This window comes from Phyllostomus discolor, chromosome 2, assembly GCF_004126475.2.
Source record: "Phyllostomus discolor isolate MPI-MPIP mPhyDis1 chromosome 2, mPhyDis1.pri.v3, whole genome shotgun sequence".
In the NCBI taxonomy this organism is placed as follows: domain Eukaryota; kingdom Metazoa; phylum Chordata; class Mammalia; order Chiroptera; family Phyllostomidae; genus Phyllostomus; species Phyllostomus discolor.
The window spans coordinates 185,173,774-185,180,352 of record NC_040904.2 but is presented as its reverse complement, the minus strand read 5'-3'; the positions used below and the strand labels follow the sequence as shown (position 1 = coordinate 185,180,352).

The window sequence follows — 6,579 nt, the reverse complement described above, 5'->3', positions numbered from 1 at the left end:
CTCCCCCGACTTAGGTATAAAATTCATCATGCACTTTACATGCCAGTGTTTGGGCAGTACTGCCTTTGAAGACGAGAGGATTTCAGTAGCTAGACATTTAGATGGAAAGAGTAAAAAAGGATTTTTAGTAAAGGAATGCGTACAGAAAGGCACAGGGCTAGAGCACTAGCTGCTTCTTTAGGCAAATCCCAAATCCTAATGGCATATGACAAAGTATGTTTATTTCTCACTCACATAATGTCTGATATGGTTCAAGCAATCCCCCTTCCTTTTATAACTATGCCATTTGGAACATGTATCTCTCCTCTAAGAAGACTGATATGGGAGGAGAAACAGAGAGTAGACATTTGGCTCTCAACTGCCTTGATCTAGAAGCAATACATTTTATGAACAGAACCAGTCACTTGGCCCTTCCTGCAAGGGGGGCTGGGGGCTGCAGCTGCTCCCATGTCTGTGGAGAAGAGCCTGAATGTCACTATGAGGCCATAGCAGCAGGAAACACTGCTCCGAGTTTGGTGTTACATGCAGCCATGGATGGGAGTAAAGGGCAGTAACAGCTGGAAAAATCTACTGCGATGAATTGAGGAAGAATAGGAATTCTGGGCTTCGTCAGGGATACGTTAAAGTTTTTGAGCAGGGACTAATAGCTGACCCTTCTTAAAGAAAATAAGTTACTGTAGAAAATAATAGTTGTGAGAAGAAAAAATGACATAAGTGAGGGTAGTGATTCTGAAGTTAAATTTGAAAGGCAGTATAGAAGTAGAATTGATAGAAATTCTTGGCGACTGCTTAGACATAGGGGAGCAAAGAAAGCTCAGAAGAGAAAGGCATTGAATATAATTCTAAGGCCTCTTGTCTTGGAGATTCAGTGGATGATATCAAATGAAACAGAACATTTTATAAAGAGCAGGCTTTGTGGACCTGCATGCTGGCTGTGCCAAGTAACTCACTGCTGGGCTTGCTGAGTTTTAGAATGCAATGGAACATCTGGGTGGTGACATCCCAGAGACAAACATTTCATTTTGCAGAGAAGGTAGATTTGAGGGAAGATTGCAGTAGTCAGGGAATGAGTGAAATCATTAAGCTGTAAGAGAATGTGGTGGTAAGAGAAGGTATGTTTTGACCCTTCTGTTAATGGGGGACGGCAGGGAGAGAGAAAGTTTAGAAAGTTTAGAAGCCAGAGGAGTGGTAAGAGACCCAGGGAGAACCATGGGGGCCTCCTGATCCACATCCGTGTATCGTCCAACCTCTGTCTCTCTGCTGTGCTCATAGTCGGCGCTCGTCTCTGAGGCCCTTCCCTCCACTGTGCAATGCCTTTCCTCCTCGCTTGGTTCTGCTCCTGCAATTATTTTTCCTGTCTCTCCTGCATCATCATTTCCATTTCTCTCCTGGATCATCACTATCAGCATGTAAGTGTGCTGAAATATCTTCCATCTGTAAAAGCTCTTCCTAGAACCCCATCTTCCTCTACTTTCTGCCTCATGTCTCTGTTCCTCTTTATAGCAAACTCAGCGGGATTTCTCCACTCAATGTCCTTTGCATAGTAGTCTCTCTTTCAGTCCATTCAGTCCTTTCCCACATTCTGCTGAGAGTGCACTTGTCGCCATCAGCAGTGACTTTCATCTTGCTAAATCCAGTGGTCAGTTATTGATACTCATTTGCTTGAACTCTCAGAAGCTTTTGACAAAGTTGGTCACTTCCTCCTTGTTGAAATAACTTCCGGAACACCTAACTGCTGTGGTTTTCTTTCTAGTTGGAATGCCATAGACCTCAGTCTCTGAATCTTTATCTACACTTATTCCTTCTGTTATCTTATTCAGCTAATTATTTAGAAAACCTACCTATATACATGGGACTCCCAAGTTTTCTCCAGTTCTGACCTTTCCATTGAGCTTTAGGTTTGCATATCCATTTGCCTATTTAATTTGTGTGATAGAATGAGTAATAGACACTAAAACCCATCTGCCCAGAGCAAAATTGTTGGCCCCTCCTGGCCACCAATTCCTACCCCTTCCTAGCCCTACCAACAAACAAATCCTCCCTCAGTTTTCTGTTCTCCATGTCCTCTTCCCATCACTGGTTTTGGCCACAGCCTCCTGACTGGGGTCTCTGCTCCCACTATTGCTTCCTCTCACCCCAAACAGGGTGACTCCTTTAAAACTGAAGTTAGACTGTATTCCTCTTCTGTTCAAAACTGTTACAATAGAACTTGGCAACTTTTCTGTGGCCTACCAGGCCTGGTAAGGCCCCTCTTTCTGGTTCCTACCTGCTTTGCTTACCCGTTACTATTCCCATTCCAACTTACTAGTTTCTTCCTTTCCATCAAATAAGCTCAGGATGTCTGAGTGTGATGGCCTTTGCCTTCCTTGCCCCCATATATTTGAGTAACTCACTCTCTTGCTTTCTTCCTCAGGTCTGTGCTCAGATATCACCTCCAAGAGAAACCTTGCATGACAGTCCTGTCTAAAATGACCATTCCTTATGCCTTTTCTAATTCCTTTACCCTATTTTTCCTTATAGTCCTTATCACTACTTAAATTTATATTGTAACTTATTTGTTTACTTTTTATTGAGGTATGATTGATATATAAGTTTATATTAATTTCAGGTATACAACATAAAGATTTGATATTTGCATATATCATGAAATAATCACCACAATAAGTCTAGTTAATATTTGTCACCATACATGATGACAAAATTCTTTCTTGTTTACTTAAAAAAATGTTATTTATTTATTTTTAGAGAGAAGGGATGGGAGGGAGAGGGGGGAGGAGAGAAACATCGATTGAGAGATAAACATCAACATCAATCAGTTGCCTCTCATATGTGCCCTGACCGGGGACCAAATCCACAACCCGGGCACGTGCCCTGACCCATAGTTGAAGCAGCAACCTTTCGCTTTGCAAGTTGATGCCCAACCAACTGAGCCACATTCATCAGGGCTTGTTTACTTTTTAATTGTTTATCTTCTACACTAAAATATATGATCAATGAGGGCAGAATAAGCAAATGCAAATGATCTGTTTTATTTATCCCTGTATCCTACTCTCTACTGCACTACTACTTGATAATATTCCTGCCTAGTACTGTCTACTACCATACTACAAGCTAATGCTCCACTGTCCACTGCCCTGCTGCATCTGGCACATAGTAGGAACACTATAAATTTGTATTGAATGAATAAGTGAATGAACAAACTCGTTTTATTCAGAATCTTGCAAGTAACGGTTAATGGGTGGTGGTGACTGTAACCCACATATACACTGTCTTTGACATAGATGGCAGCACTGGAAATGTTTTGATTCCTGGCCTCTCCGTTTTCCACATCTTCACCTGGAGTGACTCTTTCCTCTCCTCTCAACTTCTCCAACTCCTGACCAGTCTCTCAGGTAATTCAACCTTAAAATTCTTTCTGATTGTGAGAATTCTATAGACTTGGGGAGAAGGCAGTCAAGTATTAGAGATCATGCTGCCATCTAAAGGACAGAAATGGTAGAAGCCTTTTTATTAGCAAAAGGGAGAGAGAGAAGATTGGAAGATTCTTTAGCAGTGGGCAGGTGAAACTGACTTGGCCTTCTCAAAAAACCTCTCATTCCCTTTGGTGAGCTAAGGAAATGAAGATTTTTGGGTCATCTGTGCAAATGTCTGCAAAAAAATTAATGTCAGAAAGTCCCATTTGGGTTTGCCTTTTTCTCCCCTCTTAATTTTTTAAAGTGTCTAAGTGTGTGTGTGTTTATGTGTATTTGTGTATAGCCAGTGGGGAAGGTGGACTGTTTTTTCTTAGGGAAAGTATCCAAAGATGTTAACAATGGTGTCCTTCGGTGATGGAAATGTGGTATTTTTCTTTCTTTTTTAATTTCTCTGAAGTGTCTTTATAGTATATTATTACTTAAATGAATTTTTTAAAAAATGATCTAATTTTGCCCTGGCTGGTGTAGCTCAGTGGATTGAGTGCAGGCTGTGAACCAAAGGGTTGCTGGTTCAATCCCCAGTCTAGGGCACATGCCTAGGTTGCAGGCCAGGTCCCCCGTGGGGGCCACATGAGAGGCAACTACACACTGATGTTTCTCTCCCTCTCTTTCTCCTTTCCTTCCTTTCTTTCTCTAAAAAAATAAATAAAATCTAATTTTTTTTAAATGATCTAATTTTAAACATTGAACAGGGAATGAGCAAGCTTAATCTGGAAAGTCATACCTTGAGAAGAGCAAATTGAAAGGAATCTTAGATCAAGTCAAAATTAATTATGTTGAAGGAATAATATATATTTGTGTTTTCTTTCTTTGAAGAGGCCTATTTTCTAGGCTTCAGTTGACAAAAATGCAAAAGCTTAAATTTGGAGAAAAACTACTAAATGATTAAAAGTGTCCATTGGGATGTATAGACGAAATTCCAGACAATAATGGGATAGTTCAATAATTTCTGAGTTTTACAGGTAGAAGGCCTGAGGGAGATCATGTGAAGGCCTGTTGGGGAGGAGCAGCCCCAGGGGCTGATGGAACTGCACTTGGGGGGTGCAAACAGGAGAGTTTGGGGTAAGAACCACACCCATGCTAAAGGCCAGGAAGGCCTCCAACAGCATGTGGCTACCTGCAGGGATCACAGTGGACATGGAGTGATTGTTGGCCTTGTACCGCCTGAAAACATTAGCGGCTCCTCTAGACTAGCAAAACCATTTGAACTAGAACAAAAGATGTTTTTAAACTGGGAAAACTATCTCATAATTGGGTAGATCTTCAAAGGAACTTCGAGATCCATGGTCACTGGAGTTCTTTTAAGAGGCCACAAGAGCAACCATTAGGAAGAATCCTAGCTGGGATGTGTGTTCAGTACAAGAGAGAAAACTGATGTCCAGTATGTGCTTAAGAAATGCGGGGAATTCTCGTACGAGAGCAGCAGACATTGTGAGCTGAGGTTGGGATTAAGGGCCTTTAATGTTACCCGTAGAACACTGGGGATTGACTGGGAAGGAAGGCCAGAGAAAGGCTTCTTCTTGCCAGAGAAGCCAGATTTTTGGAGTTCTTTCTGCATTATAGGTCTTGGTGTGTTATGTTCTGCAAATGAGACTTGTGGAATAATAATAGCTTTTGTTACTATGTGTCAGGAACTATGCTAAGTGCTTTGCCAATATTGTCTCAGTTAAGATAAAGTAAGGGCTATTAATATAATATTAAAACAGCCCCTGTTGGGAAAATTTCCCGGAGGTGTACTGGAATTGACCTCCAAAGGAGGATGGGGTGAGAGGTCACAGAAAGAGGCTGCTAACTCCAGAATCACACAAAAAGCTTAAGGGAATTTACAGACAGAAATAGAGTCTTGGATGGCAGCAAGACAGTAGATCTCTGCACCCGAGAGGTGATGGGGCTTGATAAAAAGTAGGCTCACAGTTGTTCCTATGGAAAATAATACAATGATTAATGCATAATAATACAAGATAAACTTTGTATTTTGTGTACTCACAACTATAAACCTATTTTTGTCCCATCCTGGAAACAGTCTCCGGAAACACAGGTGGCTTATAGCCCCGTGTTAATGGACAGCTGTCTATTCCAAAGCAGTCAACAACTTAATGCACCTGCTTCTCTGTGTAAGGACACTCCTATCAGGAGATTCTAACCTGCCCACCCCCAGGTCACTGAGAGCAACTTGCTTCTTAAGATGGTGTTGGTCATGTCAAACACTAGAAATCATTTTGCCTAACATCCCCAAGGCAAGGAATTTTATTTAAGTAATTGTCCTAAATTCACATAGCTTGTATGTGGGTATGATAAGTCTGACCAACTTCATAATTTTAGCAGCTACATTCTGTGGCCCTAGGGCTTGTCTCCAAACAGTTTTGCCAGCATGACCCCTCAAGGAATATTGATGACCAACACTTAGTAAGTTTACATACTTTTATGTTGACATCTAATTTTTCAACATATATTAAAATTTTTACAAAAGATATGTTTAAAAATACTTAAAATTTTTTTGATGTTTATGATGTTAAACATTTTACTTCTTAAAATTGTGTTTTCATTCCACATCTTTATAGAATTTTATCCTAATGTAACACACTTTTGCACTTCTGTCATTCACTGTGATGGCTACTTTTCTGTCAACTTGGTGAGGCTGTAATACCCACTTAATCAATTACACACTAATGCAGGTGTTGGTGTGAAGGTTTTTATAGATGTGGTTAACATCTTTTTTCACTTGATCTTAGCCAAAAGGCCGAGAAGTGATGGTTAACATCTTTTTTAAAGGAGATTGCCCTCGATAATGTTGTCATTCATTTAGTCAGTTGAGGCCCTAAGGGCAATAATGGAAGTTTCCTGAAGATCAAATTCTCCCTCAAGACTGCAACACTGCACATACCTGAGTTTCTAGCCTACCAGGCTGCCCTACAGATTTCAAACTGGCTGGCCCTCATAAGAACTTAGCCAGTTTTTCAAAATAAATCTATCTCCTATTGGTCCTTTTTCTCTTGAGAACCCTGACTGATATATTCACCCTAATACATTTAACTGTAACAGCAACACAAATATGTGAATTTAAGTTAAAGATTACCTTTATTTTTCTGTGACATTAAGGTTATGT

The 6,579-nt window shown here is 40.5% G+C and overlaps 1 pseudogene; it reads right to left on the bottom strand.

Moving 5' to 3' along the window:
- Nucleotides 1–6,087: 6,087 nt before the first annotated feature.
- On the bottom strand, nucleotides 6,088–6,225 carry LOC114514323 (annotated as a pseudogene).
- Nucleotides 6,226–6,579: the final 354 nt, after the last annotated feature.